Genomic DNA, 22,432 nt, shown 5'->3' with positions numbered 1-22,432 from the left:
CTTGCACATGTGCCTGTGAACTCTGCTTCTGGTAGATTGGTTGGACATTGTTGCTTCCTTAGACAATGCCATGACCTTCCACCTCTATGCTACAAGTAGTAAAGTTCTTTCATGTGTTCCAAGTGGACTTTTACCATATAAGAATCTGTTGAAACTCCGAAGAGGGTTTTTATTCTGTGCCTTCAGCAGGTTTAAGTGGAAAATGAATGGTGTTCAAAAGTCTGGGGCACCTTTTCCCAATAAAAATCATGTCTTTTCCTCACAGGATTGATCTGGCAGAAGCTGGCATGGAGAATGAGAGCTCACATTCCACACAGGCAAGTCAGTCATCCAAGCTACATTTGTCTATTCCATGTGTACCTGAGAGGGGGGGCAAGCAGGGAACACTACTGTCCCCAACTCAGGGTACCTTATCCTTCCTGTAAACATACTTTTAACTAATGGTTTCCAAAGTGGAATATGTGCACAAAATAGTCCCTTGGGGGTATAAGAAGAACTGTTAGAATGTCTACTTATATTGATTTTTTAATCTAAGAAAATACACTAAACTGTACTAAAATGTAACAAATAGATTGACACCAGCACCCTATCAGAAAGTTACAGGTCACTGTTGGTAGATTGAGGAAATGAAGGTCAACTGTTTCAAATTTACTCACCCTTTCTCTATGTAGGCAACACTCGGTACTGTGCTATCTAAGAAGAATTTCAGAAAAATTAACACTCAATATGTTCTTAAAAAGGAAAAGTGACTTTTTTAAATGAATGAGCAAATGTTTTTCAAAAGACAGTCATGCTGCTGAGACAGCATGTTTGTATCGATTATTTTTTTAAAAAAAACTTCATCTGTACAATTGAAAACAAACCTTGGAAACAAATTTTTCTAATCCATTTGTAATTTTTCTAAATTACAAATTAGTTCCAAAGGCAATTAAAAGATGGGAACAATTAATTCCAAACTAATAGAAAGATGTGTTTTCATATTTTTAAGAAATGGGCGAAAACTGCTTAAATCTTTGGTTTTAGATCCATTTGTTAAAACTATAAAAATACAGATAAATATAAATAAATAAGTCATTAATGGACTTCTTCCATTTGTATCCTCCTAAAAACAAAAACTTCAAAAACAAACCAAAAAACTCCCAAGTATTAAAATAAACTGAACTCAGTATCAGACTTTTAAATCATTTACAAATAATTAAACCAAATTTTTTTTAAAATGAGGCATATTAACCACATAAATTTTAATAGAGTTATTAATACATTTAGTGAACATAAAAATAAATTATTTTCTAGTGATATAACAAGAATCATTTTTAAAGATTTTATTTATTTATTCTAGAGAGAAAGAGAGCGAGCCTGAGTGGGGGGGAGGAACAGAGTGGGAGAGACTGGAGAGGGAGAGAGAATCTGGAGCAGACTCAGAGCTGAGCTGAGCTCAGAGCCAGAGGTGGGGGCTCGATCTCACAACCCTGAGATCATGACCTGAACTGAAACCAAGAGTCAGACGCTTAGCCTACTGGGCCACCCAGGTGCTCCAACAAGTATCATTTTTAAAAGAAACATTCATCTCGGGCGCCTGGGTGGCTCAGTTGGTTGGGCGACTGCCTTCGGCTCAGGCCATGATCCTGGAGTCCCTGGATCGAGCCCCGCATCGGGCTCCCTGCTCGGCCGGGAGTCTGCTTCTCCCTCTGACCCTCCCCCCTTTCATGTGCTCTCTCTCATTCTCTCTCTCTCAAATAAATAAATTAAAAAAAAAAAAAAAAACGAAAGAAACATTCATCTCATCTTTCTTTAATTTCTAACTTGTGTATGTTTTAAATATATACATATTTATTATGTTTAAATATAACATATATAAAATATAACATTTGAAATACCTATATATTTTAAATATATATAAATATATAGTATATACTACATGTACCTAATAGTCTGGAAAAGTTTATAATTTAGAGATAAATAAACCTATATTGGTGTATATTCATCATTTTTTCTATTCCTAATGGGATACACTATTTTAAACAAGATCTTTGAGAAAGAAAAGAGGAAGGTGTATACACATTTCCAGGGTCCTTCAAATAACCTTCCGTCAAGGTCCAGGGGGACCTGAGGCATTAAGTAATGGCCTGCCCTTCCCACACTCCTGATCTTTTTCCTCAGGCAGGCAGCCATCTGAGAGCAGCACAGAACTTTTTAAGTCCCTAAGACGCTTAACAGTGTTACAGTAGTATATTCGGCTGCCTTTAGGAGTTAAATATTATAATTTCTTATTAATTCAATGGAAACTAAAGATAACTCAAATTTAATAAGAATCTTAATGTAAAATTCCAAACCCAAAAAGGAACCCATCTCATCAATAACTCTTAATTATACAAACTCATAACCACACCTCACTTTTAAGAATATCCAAATTCTGTGAATACATTTTGAATATCTGAATGCTACGGCCTGCTGTTTCTCAGACAAGGGTCTGCAAGAATATTCTTGGAGATAAACAAATTAATGGAACTTCATTTCAAGTCTCCTTTTGATATGAATGTAACACGGGCTTAAAAAGGTATATTCTGGATCATCCAAAAGACAGCCTTACAACAGATAATTGCCATCTATTTCAGTGTGAAAAGTTAGCATCTTTATTTACAACTATACCGAAACTAAGCAATAATAAAAAGATACCATTTATTTTTTAATCCACTTGATCTCCAACACTAAACCAAAAACTCTAGGGTTCAGTAAGACGTTTTGTTGTCAGTTGATGTTAAACAGACTATGTACATTACTCAAGAATAAAAACCACTGTCATAATCAATTTTTAAGTGGGAAATCCCAGCAGAAATAATAGAATTAACGTGCATGACTGATCTGTAACCTGATAAATATGGCTTGACTACTATATTGTTTGAATGAGCTATAAACACAAGGCAGCTTATAAGAGAACAGTTCCAGTTGACAGAACCAAGTTTATCTAAATAGAAAAATATAAATTTAAAGTAAAGTGATTTTCCATGTTTTCACAAAGCTTTTTCTTCTCATGAGTGTTTTATAAGTTGGTATTCACAAATATTTGAGAAAGACCCAAATTTATGGTTTATTTTATTTTGTCTGTAGAACTCCTCAAAAAATATCTTTCTATTCACTCAGATACAATTTTGGTCTAATTATTAGTTGACAGATTTAGCAGAACTAATTCACCTTTACTTACATATGGGCAATAATAAAAATAACCCTATATACAGAATATTCAGAAACAACAAACAAAAAATGTATGATAGGCATAGAATGTTTGATCAGATTTAATATATAATTATAAAATCATTTAAGAAATTCAATCTATTTTTATTAATTTAATAGCAACCATGGCTTTTTCATTCTTCATAGAGGCTTTGTGTTGATAGTTTCTGTACCTGAAACTGTTCTGAGTTGTTTTGAGCTTCAATTACATTTCAAAATACACCGTGCTGTCAAATCCAACTGATTGCAGAACCCATTCTTCATATATATGTTACACACACACACACACACACACACACACACATTCCATCAGTCTGGGGATTAACTATGCATAAGACTATCACCTGCCTTTAAAATTATACCTTTGACACCTAATCCTGGTTGAGCCATGAAAAGACTTCTAAGTGATTATATGCCATTATCATAAGAGAATTATAATATCAAAACAAAATCATAACAAAACACAGTAATACTTTCTGATAAGAAACAGCCCATATTTTTCATTATAAGAACTTATGGAATTATTACTATGTTCTCAATAATATTTGGTTCTCAATAATATTTTCTCAATTTTTACTAAAGAAAAGATTATAATATCGTGTATATCAACTGGATCATTAAAAATTGTAAATTACACCAGTATGGGGTTATATTTGTTCACTCTATTAAGCCATTGCTTATTAATACAATGTCATGATTCAAATTTGTTGTGCTATCTTTTTGAACATGTGGACCAACAATCAAAGAAAGTCCTTAGCGGGAAAGTATGTGAGGAAAATAGGTCTTTATGACAACATCCTTTTTTTTAAAAGAAAAAAGCAAATTCTGCAAACTGACATAATTAATAATTAATTTATTACCTATGTGCACAGTAATTTTTTTCAAAATTTAGTAAATGCACCTTATTAAAATTATCATAAAGTATCCCTCTGCTTTAACAGATTTAGAACAAACTGCTTTATGTCAAGATGTTGGCCTCAAGAATAAAATAACACCTAGTGATCTGAAGGAAAACTTTCGTAAGTCTGCAAGAATAATGATTCAACTACCTAAAATGTTTCCTTTTTCCATGTAAAAAACAATATGTAAATTAAGTGTAAATATAGTGAGCATCCATATACTAAATGTTTATAATATATGAATTCTGTAGTATATCATGAACAATCTTTCATTCTGATGTATTTCACATATACCGATACTTTAGAAGCCACTAAATACATTTTCCCTTAATTTTACTTTGAACTGAAGCACAAATTGAAACATATGCACTGAATTTTTGAAAGGTATTATTTCTCGTGTAAATAGCGCCATCTTCTGGCGCAGTTGAAACAATTTGTGTATTAACATAAAATGCATTATGGATTGTAACTGCCGTTTTCTTGACAAGTTATATGTACAGTTTATTGAATAAAAACCCTTAATCTTGGGGCACCTGGGTAGCTTAGTCAGTTAGGGGTCCAACACTTGGTTTTGGCTCAGATCATGATCTTAGGATCCTGGGACTGAGCCCCATGTGGGGCTCCTCGCTCAGCATAGAGTCTGCTTGAGATTCTCTGTCCCTCTCCCTCTTCCCTTCCCACTCATGCTCCTCTCTCTCTCTCTAAAATAAATAAATAAATCTTAAAAAAAAAAAAAAACCTTAATCTAAAATCAGTTGATTTTTTAAAAACAAGAGCATTAATTAGCATGTCTTCAAATTGATAAAATTCAACAAGAGACTAAGTCAGAAACTCTAGATTCTACTATTAAATCTTCTAACTAGATATTGAATCTTAGACTAACCATGTATCCACTCAGGACCTCAGTTTCCTCAACTATAAGATTGTTCTACTAAGTCATTAATTAAGTTACTTTCAGTCTAAAATTCCATTTGATTCTAGCTTTAGAAATTTTCATTTCTGGTTTTAGCATCCTAATATTGAATTTAAGCCTGTTTATGACACACTTTTTCATAGTTATCTCTTTTGGTGATATGGGTTTGTTTGGTTATGCTCTCTGCTTGAATTTTCTTCAGAAATAAATCTTAATTTATATTTATACTTCTCACTGTCCAAATAGCTTTCCCCCAAATATTAGAAGGACTTCACTGAATTATAAATAAATCTAAACTCAAGTAACTGAAAACAAGTTTCTAAAAAACATTCTATAAAGATAAGATGATTTAGATAAGATAGGTCAATGTCGAATGGAGCAATTAAAATTAATAGGAAAGACATCTCTCCAAAGCTTCTGGAAACTTAAGTGTTTATGTGATAAGTAAGAAATAAAATAGGCTGAGTTTGGGCAGTTCTTCCTAACATACCCATAGACTTCACCAACACTAGCCTGTAGTGCAGGCTTGCCACCTTGGATTTATCTGTACTACCAGTACATTCTTCTCCCTTTTAAGTCATCGATTCAATTCTTGCCTCCAAATAGCTTGCTCTCATATATATACATATGTATATGTATACCTTCTTTTTTTTTTTTTTTTAGTTTTTGATGTAGTGTTCCATGATTCATTATTCCAACTCTTTGGCATCCATCTAGTCCAGGTTCTCAACCTCCTAGGCCCTCCTGGGCCTGCAATACTAAAATATCCATTATGGTCTAATGCTTTTCTAAAAGTAATGTAAGGATCATTTGGGATGCTGGTTAAAACATGTCATCTCCTAGACCCCATAAAGTAGACCAGCACTGTCCAACAGAAATCTCACATGAGTCACACATGTAATTTTAAATGTTCTTGTAGTCAGATTAAAAAACTAAAATGAAACAAGTGAAATAAATCCAATACATGTGAAAATATCATTTCAATATGTAATCGATTGAAAGACATATCACTGTGATACTTTACATTCTTTTTTTTTTATACTAAGTCTTTGAAATCTGGTATTCTTATACTTGTAGCATATCTCAGTTCAGACAAGCACATTTCAAGTGCCTAAGAGCCACCTGTGGCTAGTGGCTATGGTACTGGACTGAATTAGATTTGGAGAAGGGAGAATAAAAGTCAGGAATCTACATATAGCAAAATACCCAAGTGATTCTTTCACACTCTCAAGTTTGAGGACCACCACTCGAGACCGTCCTATATACGATCCATTCTACAACCACTACTGAATTTACACTTGAAAAAAATACCCCTTTAATTATGTCAATTCTAAGAGCCTAGAAATCCCTGGTACGTCCAACTTATTTCAGATGGATATTCAAAGCTCCCAAAATGTGGCCTCACCTCATCCATCCAACCTGCTCTCCAATTTGAAAATGTCTTGGGTTCTTCCATGAAATTTTCCTAGGCAAGTATTCAAATGATCATTCATTCAACAAATATTGTTGGACTAGCCACTGTCATCATGGATCCTCCATGGTGACAAGGAAGATATAACACAAATCATGACGTAATTATTACAATGTCATTGTTTTCATTGTAAGAATGAAAACAATGCTCTGAAATAGTGTTCTGAGATGCTATGAGAATGCATAGGGCAGGATTTTATAGTCCGAGAGGTCAAAGAAAATTTCTAGAATACAGTTACATTTAAGTAAAAAAAAAAAGTATAAATATAATTAGCAATTTGAATGGATAGAAATTTCTAGGCAGAAAAAAGCACATTACGAAAAGCCCTGAGGTGGAAAAATGACTAAAGGAACGGGCAGATTAGGAAAGTAATCTGAAAGGCAGCCGAAGAGTTAGGCAGAAGCCAGATAAGGCCAAATTATGAGACTTCAATTTTTCTTTTTTTCAAGTATGCATATTTATTTATTTTTTTAAAGATTTTATTTATTTGACAGAGAGAGAGTGAGAGCAGGAACACAAGCAGGGGGAGTGGGAAAGGAAGAGGCAGGCCCCCCGCTGAGCAGGAAGCCCAATGGGGTTCCCATCCCAGGACCCTGGGATCATGACCTGAGCCGAAGGCAGACGCTGAAGACTGAGCAACCCAGGCGCCCCTCAAGTATGCATATTTAAACAAAACTAGATTACAAACTCCTCAAAAAGTACAGACTTGGTCTTCTAAACATAATTATTTCTTACATCTCACAGAGCACAAAAAAAATATTTAATACTTCTATATATGGAAAACATCTATTTTGCCAGCCTTTTAAGCTCTAGAATCTCCAAAATTATACTAACAATTATTTGTATCTTCAGGTAATTTCAAAACTATATTACCATGAAACTGAAGAAAGTCTTTCCTGAAGTGCTCTGTACTGACATAAAGTTCCTTAGAAAGAGAAACAATTTTTATTTGTAGTAAGGTGGGCATCATGCTCTACCAGTGTGATGCCAGAATTCTGATGCTAAGTTCCTGATGGAAGGAGTGAAAAGATGGTGATTCAAACACACAAACACACAGGTACAAGAGACTAAAGGATGTAAGGAAAATATTTTAGGATTACTCGGCCTATTACCTATGTTTTACTCTTCAAACTGATCAAAATCTGATATGTAACACTGTCATAAGCAGCATTCTAAGATGGCCACAAAATCCATGGCCTCTAAGGAGCACATCTTATATAAATAATCTCCTCTGCTTGAGTGTGGCCAGAACCTGTGAATATGATGGGATATCACTTCCCGGATTAAATTCATCAAAGAGGAAATTATCTGACTAGGTCTAACCTAATCAGATGAATCCTTAAAAGGGATCTCCATCAAGTCTGAGAGACTGAAAGTATGAGAAGGCCTATGGAAGAACTACCTGGCAAAGGCACAAAATTTGCCTCTGGCCAACAACTAGCAAAACCACCTCAGTCCAAGAAACAAGGATATTAATTCTGCCAACAACCAAGGGGCTTGGAAGAGAACCCCAGATCTTCGATGAGATTCCACTTGCAGACACCTTTATTTCAACCATGGGAGACTCTTAAGCAGAGCATCCAGCTATATCATAGGAACTCCTGATCTACATGACTAAGATAATGAATGGGTGTTATTTTAAACCATTAATTTGTGGTAATTTGTTAATAGAAAAATAAAACACGAATGCATTTCTCATATAATTCAATAGTATAGCTGGTACATAGTTTTTGAGACTTCATTTTACAAATAATTTTTCTAGCTGCTTTAAGAATAAAGTTGTTCCGTAATTGACATGAACAGTAATTGTGCCCTTTAGTACTTCTCATCCTAACAGGAAGTCAATGAGTTTGTGAGTCAAAATTCCCTGAAAAGTTCTTCAGGGTACGTGGGCCTTTTTGATGAATGAGATCTTATTCCTCATCGGCGTCTGTGGGTGCAGCGTACGCGCGGGGTAGACCAGGCCTAAGTTCGACTGCAGTCCCTGCCGCTCCAGACTGCCTCACAGCGGAACTGGGTGGAAATAGGCTGAGCCCAGGATAGACAAAAACACAGGACAAAAAAGGCCGCGGCTCATCCCTTTAAGCCTAACCCAATTTCTCAAGAAAAGCCGCGATTCCATAGAGTAATCAGGCTCTCTCAAGCTGTGGCTTGGCTACCGCGCACGCGGTTTCTTTACTGACTCCCAAAGCATCTAGGAAAAGTTTCAATCGCTAGTTTCAATCTAGGGATCACTGGGGCCACTTAAGATGCAGCTGACGGACAGTTCATATCACCTTGAAAACAGCTCTGAAACTGACAAATTGTGCTCCTTGGTCGCTCACTCCGCACGCCTACGGAGCGGCCATTAAAACCAGGTTTTGGGGCGCCTGGGTGGCTCAGTTGGTTAAAGCGACTGCCTTCGGCTCAGGTCATGATCCTGGAGTCCCTGGGTCGAGTCCCTCATCGGGCTCCCTGCTGGGCGGGGAGTCTGCTTCTCCCTCTGACCCTCCCCCCTCTCATGTGCTCTCTCTCAAATAAATAAATAAAATCTTTTTTTTTTTTTTTAAGATTTTTATCCATTTATTTGACAGAGAGAGACAATGAGAGAGGAAACACAAGCAGGGGGAGTGGGACAGGGAGAAGCAGGCCCCCCGCAGAGCAGGGAGCCCGATGCGGGGCTCGATCCCAAGACCCTGGGACCACGACCTGAGCTGAAGGCAGACGCCCAACGACTGAGCCACCCAGGCGCCCCAATAAATAAAATCTTTAAAAAAACAAAAAAACACACCAGGTTTTGGCGTCTTCTTCCCTCAGGCCGGTCTAGTAGACCACAACTACACAGGCCCAGCCGGGACCCTGCGGAGCTTGACCACCCAGAACTGGGCGACCACGCCTACCCCCTGCGCCTGCGGACAGGCCAGCTCCGAAAAGCGCCCAGAGGACCTGCAGGCCCCGCCCCACGGGGCGGGGCCTAGAGGCTCATCGCGCCTGCGCGGAGGCCCGAGCGCGTGCTGCGCCGTTACTTTTGAAACGAGTGGCGGGGAACTGCTGTGGGCGTCTCTGCTGTCGCTCTCTGCCGGGGGGAAGCGCACTCCTTCGTCTGTAGGACTGGCCATGGCGCTGCAGCTCTCCCGGGAGCAAGGCATCACCCTGCGCGGGAGCGCCGAAATCGTGGCCGAGTTCTTCTGTAAGTCGTCCTCGCGCAGGCCGGAGGGCGGGGTGAACTGAGGCCAGGCCGCCCGGTAGGCCCGGGGCTCAGCCGCGGAGGCGGGGGAAGCGGGAGGGGGTGGAGGGGAGGCCGCGAGGCCGCGAGGCCGCGAATTAAGCTCTCTCTGCCCCAGCCTCCTGCCCGGCGGGAGAATCTAGGAAGAAGCGGATGCAGACGCCGCCTCCGGGCTCCTTGCTAATGGTGGAGCTTGAGGCCTAGGTGCTGCTGAGGCCTGCGGCGCGATGTAGCCCCTCCACCTGCAGCGTTGCTTTCAACTACAGAGCCAGGCACTTTCCGCCCGCCCCCAGCCTCCGCGACTTCAGACGGAGTAGGACCGGGGTGGGGGCCACGTATATTTTTAACAACCCCTCGGCCCCTCTTTGATTCTGGTATTGGCGGTGATGGACTAGAGTTAGGAAACGCCATTCCGGACCAGGACAGTTGTGCCTTCTGATAGGATCTGGCAGGACTTGTGAGGAGAAAAGGAGGAAAAAGAGGGAAAGGTTTGCTGAGAGCATTGCAGAGAACAGTTAATCAGTTGCTAACTGAGATGCAAAAGCCTATTTTGACAGCCTCTAACCACATAATCTGAATTGGGACTTGGATTACAGTGAGTTGTAGTACTACTTTGACAGTAGATTAATGCAGTTTGGCGTTTTTCTCTTTTTTTGCCACAGAAATGCAGGTATCGTGTTCTCTCTTAATTAGAAGCAAGGTTTTAAGAATGTTTAATGCCACTTTTTACCTACTCTGCTTTCAGCAAAACACCCACAAACACGTTAAGGCATTTATGGTTTTATGCCATTAATGAAACGTAGCCACATCTAAATATGTTTTATTTTCCAGAGTTACAAAGTGATAATGACTTTTCTTTAACATTCCTTTTGTTTCCAGCATTTGGCATCAACAGCATTTTATATCAGCGCGGCATATATCCATCTGAAACCTTTACTAGAGTGCAGAAATATGGACTCACCTTGCTTGTAACAACTGATCCTGAGCTCATAAAATACCTAAATGATGTGGTGGAACAGCTGAAAGGTATTTAATTGTTGCAAACCATTTTGAGTTTTGCAGGCCTTGTAGAACCCATATTTTCTGGCATCTTGGTGGTCATTTTTCAGCTCTGTACAAAAAGGTATAAAACACTACAACCTCAAATATAGTGATTCTTAATTGGAAGGAAGCAAATAATATATAAATTGAAAGAAAGTCCACCCTTCCCATACTGCAGTTTGAGTGGGTTGAATATTTTGATATTAGGAATCTGATATGGCTTCACAAAACTGTCTCCATCAACTTCCTTAGAAATGATTTTTGCAGTTCATGTAGCCAGATGGAACAAGTTGGAATTTTCTGTCCTTATGATGGTGTTCACTATTGGAGAAAAATCCACTGTATATTTTTAACATATATTTTCTGTAACTGCCTAGAGTTTAAAGCCATCATTACTTAAAGGAAAATAAAATTGGATCCAACCTGGAAACTAAACTTAAAGAAAAGAACTACTAAGTAATAGAGCACCCAGTAGAGTTTTATTTTTTATATATTTCCATTTGTCTTTTTTAAAATCCTGCCTTTAATCAGTAAGCCTTTTCTATCTGAGCACTCACTGTTTTTCTTTAGCTCAAGAAATTACTATATTGAATCAATACTTGTTCTCCATCTATTCCTTTTTCCCCTCATATTTTTCTCTACTTAGGATTCCCACTTCTAATTTTTCTGTTGTAGGATGTTTCTCCCTAGCTCCCCATTTGATCTTCCAAAACTAGTTCCAAAAAACACTAGTCATCTTTTTTTCTTAATTCATGAGTCATATATATTTCTTTGTATCAAGTAGCTTTATTTTTAAAATTAGATTAATTGTTTTTTTTTTTTTTTTATTCAGGGCTAAAAAGTAAGATTATTAGTAAGCAACTAATAATCTATGTCATCTTAATTTGATGGAGAAGCAAGCCCCACCTAAGCTACTGGTTTTTGGGTTGTCTCCTTTAAGACTACACTGAGGATATTTCTTCACCTCGGATGTATGCAGACCTTCCTATTTAATTTCTCCCTTTTATTTTAGTTAAAATGGAGGAATTGCTCTTCTTAGAGGCAAATTGTTCAATCTGAATCCCCATTCCTCTAGCCTTAAGGATTTTATCCTAGTTCTTCTCTGGTATTTTTGATTTCTTTGTTTTGATCTCTCTTCAGTTTTAAAAGAAAAAAATTTCCACCCACCCCAAATCCTTAAGTTACTACCCAATTTCTTCCTTTTCAGAGCTAAATTGAGAAAAATCGATATATGTCAAGAAAAAGTTGATACATACGACAGCCCGTGTCTAGCAAGTGGCTATTTTTGTACTGCCTGCAAACTAAGAATGTTTTCAGATTTTTTTTTTTCTTTTAAGATTTTATTTATTTGAGAGAGAGAATGAGATAGAGCATGAGAGGGGGGAGGGTCAGAGGGAGAAGCAGACTCCCTGCTGAGCAGGGAGCCCGATGCGGGACTCGATCCCGGGACTCCAGGATCATGACCTGAGCCGAAGGCAGTCGCTTAACCAACTGAGCCACCCAGGTGCCCTGTTTTCAGATTTTTAAAGGGCTGTTTTTTAAAGACTATGCAACAGAGACCTAGGTGGCCCACAAGCCCTAAATATTACAAAATTGTTTTGTCTCTTAAAAAAAGAAAAAAAACCACTACAGATTCCTGAGTATACTATCCCAATTTCCAAGATTAATTCAGGGCTTGTCCTGAGGCCCTCTTCTCACTATAATCTCTCTCTAGGATGATCTCTGACATGTACATAGCTTCACTAACAACCTTGGTGTAGTTGACTCACAACTGTACATCCAACCCAATTCTCCTAATTGTGCTCATATATTTCGTGGCTCCGTTGATATCTTCATCTGGCTATCGCAGTGATACCTGAAAACTAAACTTAAGGCGCTCCTGGCTGGCTCAGTCAATGGAGCATGCAACTCTTGATCTCGAGATATGAAGTTGCAGCCCCATGTTGGGTGTGGAGATTACTTAAAAATAAAATCTTAAAACTTAAGCATCATCTCCCATTTGCATTCTTTTTCTCAGTGAATGGATCAGCCATCCAACTAGTGATATAAACTAGGAAGTTGGGAGCTATCTCAGTCTTTCTTCTTGCTTACTCATAAGTAGTCAATAAATCCTAACAGTTTGAACCATGAAATCTCTTGAATCTATCTACTGATCCATCTCTACCAGCTTATCCTTCTCTAAGCCTTCATTACCTCTTGCTTGAATTGCTAATTAATTGGTGTCTCTAGATCCCCTCTTTACCTCTACTCTACTTTCCACATCACAGCCAGAAGGATAGTTCTGAAATACAAATTTAATTACATCATACCATACTTCAAATACAGTAATGACTTCCCTGGTTCTTGAAGTGTAACTTCTTTAATTTGGCCCATATGGCCTTGCATGGTCTGACCCCTGTGTATCGTACACAAACTGACCTTGTTCATTCTCCCCTTTCTTTACTGCAGTTGTATTACCCTTCTTTCAATCCTCTGGTCAGATGCTCTTCCCTTTTCAATATTTAAGACCTGTACCCTTTTCTGTATCATTTTGCATATTTAATGATAATTTATTTGTAGAACTGAAGTCAAGTGAGAACTCCCTGAGTGAGTCCAGTTTTCCTCTCTTATGCTCTCATTGCGTCACATACTGCACCTTCATAGCGTTTATCACAATTATAATCTTATATTTATCGGTGCAGTGATTAGATTAATGGCCATCTCCTGCATCTTACTTGGATTAGGGTGTACTTCATGTTTTCTACTCTGTCTTCAGCACTCAGTACTATATCTGGTACAAATACTGAGAATTTGAAAACAGGAGCTAGGTTATTGTGGGGCAGGTTTTCTGTACAGGTTGGCAGAGTTCCGAAATACTAGCGGTAGGAATTTGCTGAGGATAGAAAGTGAGACCTGGGAAGAGAGTTGTTTTGTAATGCAGTGAAACAAAAAAGATTCCTTGTTATGTATTGCAGATTGGTTATACAAGTGTTCAGTTCAGAAACTGGTGGTTGTCATCTCAAATATTGAAAGTGGTGAGGTCCTTGAAAGGTGGCAATTTGATATCGAGTGTGACAAGACTGCAAAAGATGACAGGTAAGTATGAAGTAAATTGCTTCCATTTTTACAGATCTTTTTCCAAAACTGTTTTCTTTTACTAGATGAGTTCTACTTATATTGAACTAGTTTCACATAAAGTAGTTTGTTTCTAAGTATGTTAGATGTGATCTTTAATCTCCTGTGGAGAAGGATTGGGCTCACAAATTGTGCTCACGAAAGAATTTTGCCTATCACGGACTTTTAACATAATTGCGCTTAGGCTAAATCCATAAATTTCAAACTTTAGTGTTTATGATGCTATATGTAAAGCTACCATGGTGTCCGTCCTAGGTGGGCCATTTCATGAATTGTAGAAAGGTACTTTTAACCATGAAGTATTATCCTAGACTTTCTCCCAGCTTACTGTGCATCTCTACTGTATTTCATTTAATGCTACAGACTTCTTAGACATTCCCTTTTTTTTTTTTTTTTAGGATTTTATTTATTTATTTAATAGAGCATGCGAGAGAGGGAACATAAACGGGGAGTGGGAGAGGGAGAAGCAGGCTTCCCGCCAAGCAGGGAGCCCGATGTGGGGCTCAATCCCAGGACCCGGGAATCATGACCTGAGCCAAAGGCAGTCGCTTAACTAACTGAGCCACCCAGGCGCCCCTCCTTAGACATTAAACTGAAGTTTTTAGATTATCCGGATGGGAGATGCCCATCATTATATGCTAATTTCTAGCATTGTCCTAGGCATGCTTACCTGTAAACTCTGAACTATCTCTCATAATGAAATGATGGAGTTTGCTCCTGAAGCCTTTGGTCTGTTTTAGAAAATGTTTAATTATTAACGCCATACACGAGTAACATCTTATTTGAGGCAATAGGAAATTAGACATTTAGGCATTACTAAAAATGCCAAAATGATTATACCGATTCAATATTTTAGATACTGCTTGTTATCTTTATTTTAAGACATGCTGAAGCTTTCCTGACTTGAAGTACTTGGCAGGTTTTCTAGTCATCTGTTATTTAATGACCTGATACTAAGAACAACCCTAAAAAATGATTGGAAGGATAAATGAAATAATAGAGATACATATTGTGCCTACTAAGTTTCTTAAGGACATATATTTATTTTCATTTAAAAAAAACCTCCTTTTGAATGCATTACTTATTTGATTTTGGAAGCATTTAATCAGATAAATAATCTTACCTGTGTTTCAAATAACTTGTTAAAACTTAAAATGAATTAATTGGTTTCTTTGATAGTGCACCCAGAGAAAAGTCTCAGAAAGCTATCCAAGATGAAATCCGTTCAGTGATCAGACAGATCACAGCTACGGTGACATTTCTGCCACTATTGGAAGTTTCTTGTAAGTATTATACAACTTCACACTGGCTTAAATTTGTTGTGGAAAAGACTAAGCTACTACTTTAAGAATTAATGCGCTCATTAAGTTTTTTCTTAATTATAAATGTCATGTTATATGAATGAGAAAACTGTGATAAAGCTAAAGTAATGCTATTTGCATTTTATTTACAAGTGCTGAAAAGGAAAGGAATGAAAGTATTCTACAGTACTCACTCTTGAATATTTTGATGTAATTTCTGTCATTATTTTTATTTTCTACACATTTCTATGTATATAATTAAGATTTATAGCTATAATTGTGTCTTTGTTTTCTTAGTTACTCCTTCATTCATCAGATATATCCTAAATACCTACTACATGCCAGATGCTGTTCTGGGCACTGGGATACAGCTGTCACAGAACCAAGGTATTATCTTTTCTATGGCTTAGATTCATGCTGTCTCATGATTAATTGTATACTTTCTGCAAATATTTTTAGTGGTTTTCTCTTTAAAAAAAAAAACTTGAGTTTTTCATAAAGTAAAAGGAGTACAGTATTTTCTGTACTAAAATTTCCATTGAGGAAAAGCAATTAGTTAATATAATTGATTAGAGATCAAGGTAAACTAGCTTTTCTGACACTATAGATGGTTCAAATGTGAAAGACACAGGAAGGGTGGTTGTACTTTAGAAAAAAATAATTGTACTTTAATGATCTTATCCCCAATTTAGGTTCATTTGATCTACTGATACATACAGACAAAGATTTGGTTGTACCTGAAAAATGGGAAGAGTCGGGACCACAGTTTATTACCAATTCTAAGGAAGTCCGTCCCTTCGTTCATTTACTACTACAATCCACAAAGTCAATAGCATGGTGGCCTACAAAATTCCTGTCAATGACTGAGGATAAGATAAGGACAGTGATGTACTTATAACTCTCAGATGTGGTTTTCCTGAAACCAAGTCAACTATAGTTGATACATTTTGTTTCACTGGTTAATTTTTAGATGGGGAAAACTTAACATTATACTTCTATTGAACTGTGCATAATTGTTCCATTTTTTGGTACCCGTATGACTTTATACAGGGTTGGTATAAATTATTGCACATTGTTCAGAAGGGAACTAGCAGATTACATCAGCATTGTTAATGTCAATTCCTTTAAAGGTGGTAACTGTAGATGGAAAGCTTTTGCCATAAAGCTAAATGCCTTCTTAAACCTTTTGGTCAAGTACCTTGATTCGGAATATAGGTAGGGAGATATTTAAATATAAAATACAGCAAAAGAAGTCCGAAAATTCAGAGTCTTTGTTTAGATCCTGAAATTATCTAATGATAATCTGTAAGTAATGAAATACTGCTCCTGTTAGGTCCTTTTGCCATTTATTTTATTTGTATATTTTCCGTATTAAAAGCATTTCCAATTATTTGATTTTAATTTATATAACTTGAACTTACAAAGCTATGTATATTGCCACTGTTTAAATTCCTGTGATACAGAACACTTAAACATTTTTTTTATGTTTTATAAAATCAAGCTTTAAATGATGTAATAAAGTTAAGTATGTATATTTTAATTTGTCTTAACATATTTTTATATTGGTGTGGTATTAACACAGTTAAATAGCAGGATGGATTCAGTATAGCAAATAATATCTTGTACCTACCAGGGCCTAAGAATACAAACTTGAGTCAGTCTGGAGGTGCTTTCAATTTAATGGACAAGCTTTGATTATACCCCTTTAATCTTATAACTGTGGACTTAAAATAAGCATCATTCTTTGTATAAAATAATACATGTCATTTGGAATTAATTCATTTTAGCATATGTTGGGCTGTAGAACTTTTCTATACTCCTAGCCTTATTGCTAGCCTAGTCTTCCTTATTTTGCCAAGGTCAGTTGAAGGCAGACTTCTAAAAAGTCTCTTCTAATCTCTGTTCTAAATCTTATCTCATTTTGTAATAATTAAGTGCTTAGTATCAGACACTGTTCTAAGCTCTTTATATGTATTAACTCGTTAATCTTCACTATAAAGTAAAAACACATAGCCTGTATCCATTCCTTCAAAAATTACAAAGTGAACACCTGTTAACGTGCCAAGTATTGGGATGAATGAAACAGGGTCCTGGCCGTTCTGAAGTTTGAGATATGAAGGAGAGGAAAATACATGGCAAGCTTCCAAGAAGTAACTACACGGATTTATCACATATGTATTTGTCTTTGTTATTTCACCTGAATGATCTGTTTGATCCTGTTGCCTGCTTGTTAAGAATAAAGGGCAATTCTCTCACTACAAGACAAGTGTAGGTCCCCGTATTTGATGATGGGTGTAGTGAATGCTGTTGCGAAAGCCCATTCCCTTGAGAGTTGAAGCTATCTAATTTTAGAGGTCCACCCACAACTCTTGCCTGAATAAGAAAAGTAGTTATGCAGAAATGGAAATGATTTTGAATTAGGTATGGTCAAGAGTCTGGTTTTCCAACATGAGATATAGTACAAAGTGGTCACTAGTAAGATTAAAACATTTGCATTCTTGGCTGTACATAACCTTCATAACATGACACATTAGGTTGAGAAAGAAAGCAGAAATGGAAGCTCAGTAAAAATATGGAGAGAGTTGAAAATTCTGGAACTACTTTTGGGACAAAAGTTTGAAATTCTTTTCAGAAAGCAGTAACTGCTTTAGGAAACACAATGCCTCTGCTAAATGGCCGGAAATAATGTGGTTCTTCCCCCACAAAAGCTCACTGGTAGCAACTTTCTTAATATATCATTGGTAATACTTAAATTTCTGTCATTTGTGTTTTTATTTACCAAATTAAATGACCCTAATATTATCACTTTTAATTTGTGATTTCTAACATTGCTAATTTCCCCCCCTTATAGATTATGTATCATTTAAGAAATACAAATACAAAGCTATGAGCTTTGTTGGTAAAGCTCAATTGGAAAAGCTTTGGCCTATGGCTCCAACTAAACTTGTCCTGCCTTCTTTCCTATACCCGAAGCTCACCTTAGGAGGGAGCTATTTAAACCAACAGGTTCAAGAATTGTGAATGACCGATGAGTACTGGGTGTTACGTGTAAGTGATGAATCACTAAATTCTCCTGAAACTAATATTACAGTACATGTTAATGAAGTAGAATTTAAATAAAGATTTGGAAGGAAAAAAAAAAACAAAAACAAAACGTGCGTGACTTCCATACCATGTTAAACAGAGAAGCCAAGATTCCAAGAGAGTCTGATAGGCCTCTGATAGGCCTGGCCTGGACTCTGACTCGGTTTTGCTTACCGTAGGTACAGGAATGAAAACAACATGTTCCGATTGGGCCTGTCGAGGTCTGAAACAGAGCCCCAGATGGGACTGAACCACACCCGGTCTTCAGGACTCTTCTCCCAGTGTCATCAATTGGACAGAGAAGTCAAGCCTTGATGGGAATTTTACACAGAGGTATAACGATCTCATGTTTTAGTTGGCTTTTGCTTCATAGCAAACAACCATAGAATAACCGTAAGCATTTTTTTTTTTTTCCTGTAAGTCTGTGGATTATCTGGGGTGCTTGTTTTATTCTCATGCAAATCTGCAGGTCACATGTTTCATTCTACCATTGAAGGGGCAATAGCTAGCCAGGACTTTTAAAGCTTAGTTTCCAACTTTGACACTGACATTTTTGCCCACATTCCACTGATTTTGGCCAAGTCTTGTGGCTGAGCCAAACTTCAGTGGGGCAGGGAAGTATACTCCTCCCATGGAGTTGGGGAAAGGGGTATGTGAAAATGTGATGAAAGTGATAATATTATTAGACAGGAAAGATCAGAATAGCTATAATGCCGCATTGTAACTCATTTTCCACCAGATGTCACTAATGCTGCAATATTCAAATTAAGGTGAACTTTTGACTTTAAAGGCTGTAATATTCAGCTTTTCTTATTGGAAATCAACAGTGGGATTTCTGGCTACAAAAATATAGACATCCAAGGAAGGAAATACAGCATCTGTAATTGGCTAAGCACTTCACATGAATTATTTAATTTAATTCTCATGCTTTAGTGCACAAGTAGAATTGCGGAATCAGCGGGCATGCAAACTGCACTACATTTTTTAGAGTTTAGATGGTCTCTTCTGTCCATGACCAAGGAAGCTCATCTGGCTCCTCAGCAAGCACATCAAAAGGAGTGTTTCTTCACCCGTTTCCTAATGGCTCTTACCTTTGACATCCTCTTAGCAATTGAGTGTCCAGAGCAAACTGGTTTTCATTTACTCCGCTTTACAAAACTCTACGTTTCTTTGGGTGCATTTGTATTTACACTTTCCTCAGATGACTTCCTGTAACTTATCCATACTGTGCAAAGAATAAATCAAGTGTGCATTTGTGAGCAGTTGTGAGACACTTGACCCACTAGTCAAAAGAATTGTTCGTTAAGTAACCTCAGTTACTCTTTAGGGAATTAATTTTTGGCTAAAGTTGTAAATAATAATTTCTTATTCTTTTTTTAATTAAATATGTGAAATTAGATTTTAAGTTATTTTGTTCAGTGTAACCGTGATAAAAATTTGTGTTGGAATAACTATGGAATAGAAATGCTGCTAAATTCCAAATTTTATGAGCTACATTTTCTAAGAACAGATCTTTAAAGATCTTTCCATTCATCACGAACATGGCTTTGAAAGCCAGCAGTATTAACTGATGCTTATTAAAAAAAATCTAGTTGGGAAAGCTACTTAAGCTTCATTAGAGTGGACAATGCTGTTCCAATCTGGCAAAAACACTGTAGCCTTAGCAACAAAACTATTAGAAAAGGCCTAGAGAGAAAAATGTCAAGAGTTGACCCTCTGATTACACAAGTCAGTTTATGTTACCATTTCACCTATTTTTGTGCTCTTACCATTTGATCTATTTTTATACTAGAGAAACATAATTTCATTTATTTGTATAAAGTCCATTGTCATCTGCGTTTATCTGCACCATTTTGTTAGGTAAGCTTGTTTGCACAAAGGTACACATCCTATCAAAATCTTTATTGTTTTGGCATTTTATCTGTGCTGAAAAAGGCCTCTGAATATAAGCACGACCGCTCAGGCTCCACTTCCATGCAGGGGAAAGATGTCAAACCTCTTTAAAAGCTATCTAGATATGGACATGCCCAGTGGATACCTAGACATGGATGTGAATTTCTTTCTGAATGGCAGTCTCACTGACTCACACTCATTTCCTTTAATCCTCACAACAACCCTAGGAGGGTTATTGTTGCCATTTTACACACGTAAAGCCTGAGATTCAGGGAGCCTAGGTAATTTGCCCAACTTCAAACATCCAGAATCTGTCCCCAGGCCCACCCCCAAGGCCAATATTCTTTCTAGTATATCTCATTGCTTCTCAGAGACTAGGGAACAAAGGAGGGTGCCCCTGCTCCAGTGTGCACAGACTCAGCCAAAAAGACTAGACTGCTACATGACTCTAACCCCAAGTTGGGGAAGGAGAACTCAACAGTATTTGAGTATCAAGTTTCATTAATTTTTTAAAAAACACTTTTTCATAACAAGCGATCATTAGATGTTTATATACACACAGTATTTTGCTGTACGATAGCTGCATGCATCTTCTTCCATCAACAGTTTCTTCTCTCATTCTTTCACTTGTTTTTGTAACTACATGCTGTGTTGGAATTTGAACGAGTGAGAAAGAGGAGACAGAAGGCGATTGAGATGTATGTTATCATCCAAATCATGGGGTTCCCTAGCAAAGCTGGGTAGAGTGAGGCTTAGATCTCAAGCAGAAACAGGGTTTGCTACTACACCTCCAGAAATGAGCCGGGAATGGCCAGGCAACTGCAGGCATCCTCGCGCAAGCCCACTCCAACGTGGGAGCAAGAAGCCCTGCGTCCTGAACGCCAAGGGCACAATAAGAAAGCACTTGACTCGAACTCCTATAAGTCTTAGAAAGGTCTTTTCTCTGTTGCTTGGGATGGTGTGAGAGAGAAAGTGGAGAGAGGGGCCCCAAATCTCTGCCCAACACCACCTTCTGTCATCAGGATTGGAGTGGAGACCCGGAGAGTGGAGTAGCATGCATCCCTCTCGTTGAATATTTGCCAGCTTTTTAAGCTTTTTAGTGTATTACACTGTGCGTTCCACAGGCGTCCTGTGAGTTGCTTTAGGTAGCATGCTCACGGGCATTTTTTTTTTAATTTTAGTAGCTATGTATTTTAGTCTGTATTCAGAAAAACGTATAACATGTTCTAACACGTTACCATGAGCGAAGATTCTACAGTCCACTCTGAATATTTAAAGAAAAACCGATCAGTGTTTTGTATGGATGATGCAAATGTAGACAAGGGAAGAAGGCCGCGCACTCATGATGGAAGGCTGCGAAGCAGTGTCGTAGCCCATGGTGCTCCAGCCTCCGAAGGGAGCCAGGGCAGCAGTCCCCTTAGCGGAGCCGCGCCTGCTCCCGCTACTGCTGCGCTCACACACGCCTGAACTCGCCTCCTCCCCACAGAGTCCTTCGGGAACTGCTGAAGGGCATCTTGCTTTCTGCCCACAAAAGACTCCGGCCCCATGAGTCCGGTAGAACGCCATGCAGCGCCCTAGGCTGAAAGTTAACTCGCCGTTCCATTTCGTATCACTAATTAGGTCCAGTCATGTTGTCCAAAGGGGCTCACCAGCCTTTGATGAAATGAGCACAGAGACTGTATCCACATGAAAATGTCCCAGATTTGAACACTAGGACACTCTTTGTTTATGACTCCACTTCCCCCCAAACTAAATCCCCTCACAAAAGCCCATAGAAATTAAAGTCCAAGTGCCTTCATTCTCAATCGTATACAGTTGGCTCAGTGTCAGCCAGAGGCTTTTACGCAGAGCCTGGGTTCCGGTAGCTGTAGCGGTGTCCGGGGATTTCACAGGAATGGGCGTAGCTTCTTCAGCCTCTTCAAAGTTGGTTCGAACCTCGAATTAGTTCTAGTCTCCAAGGGGTCAGCAGTCACCAAAGAAACTGCATCTCCCCTATAGAAGTTGTCACAAACAGGGGCGCCTGGGTGGCTCAGTTGGTTAAGCGACTGCCTTCGGCTCAGGTCATGATCCTGGAGTCCCGGGATCGAGTCCCGCATTGGGCTCCCTGCTCGGCAGGGAGTCTGCTTCTCCCTCTGACCCTCCCCCCTCTCATGTTCTCTCTCTCTTTCATTCTCTCTCTCAAATAAATAAATGAAATCTTTAAAAAAAAAAAAAGTTGTCACAAACAAAACTGTGGTCCCCCAATTAAGTGACTAGGTAATGGCGTGGCAGGTAACTTAG

At 38.1% G+C, this 22,432-nt stretch overlaps 1 pseudogene; it reads left to right on the top strand.

Moving 5' to 3' along the window:
- Positions 1-258: 258 nt before the first annotated feature.
- Positions 259-21,640, top strand: LOC135363246 (mitotic spindle assembly checkpoint protein MAD2A-like; annotated as a pseudogene).
- Positions 21,641-22,432: the final 792 nt, after the last annotated feature.

This window comes from Mirounga angustirostris, unplaced genomic scaffold (assembly GCF_029215605.1).
Source record: "Mirounga angustirostris isolate CCGP_5_RB_7025 unplaced genomic scaffold, mMirAng1.0.hap1 SCAF_80, whole genome shotgun sequence".
NCBI lineage: Eukaryota > Metazoa > Chordata > Mammalia > Carnivora > Phocidae > Mirounga > Mirounga angustirostris.
The sequence above is the reverse complement of the archived record's forward strand: the minus strand, read 5'-3'. Positions and strand labels throughout refer to the sequence as shown.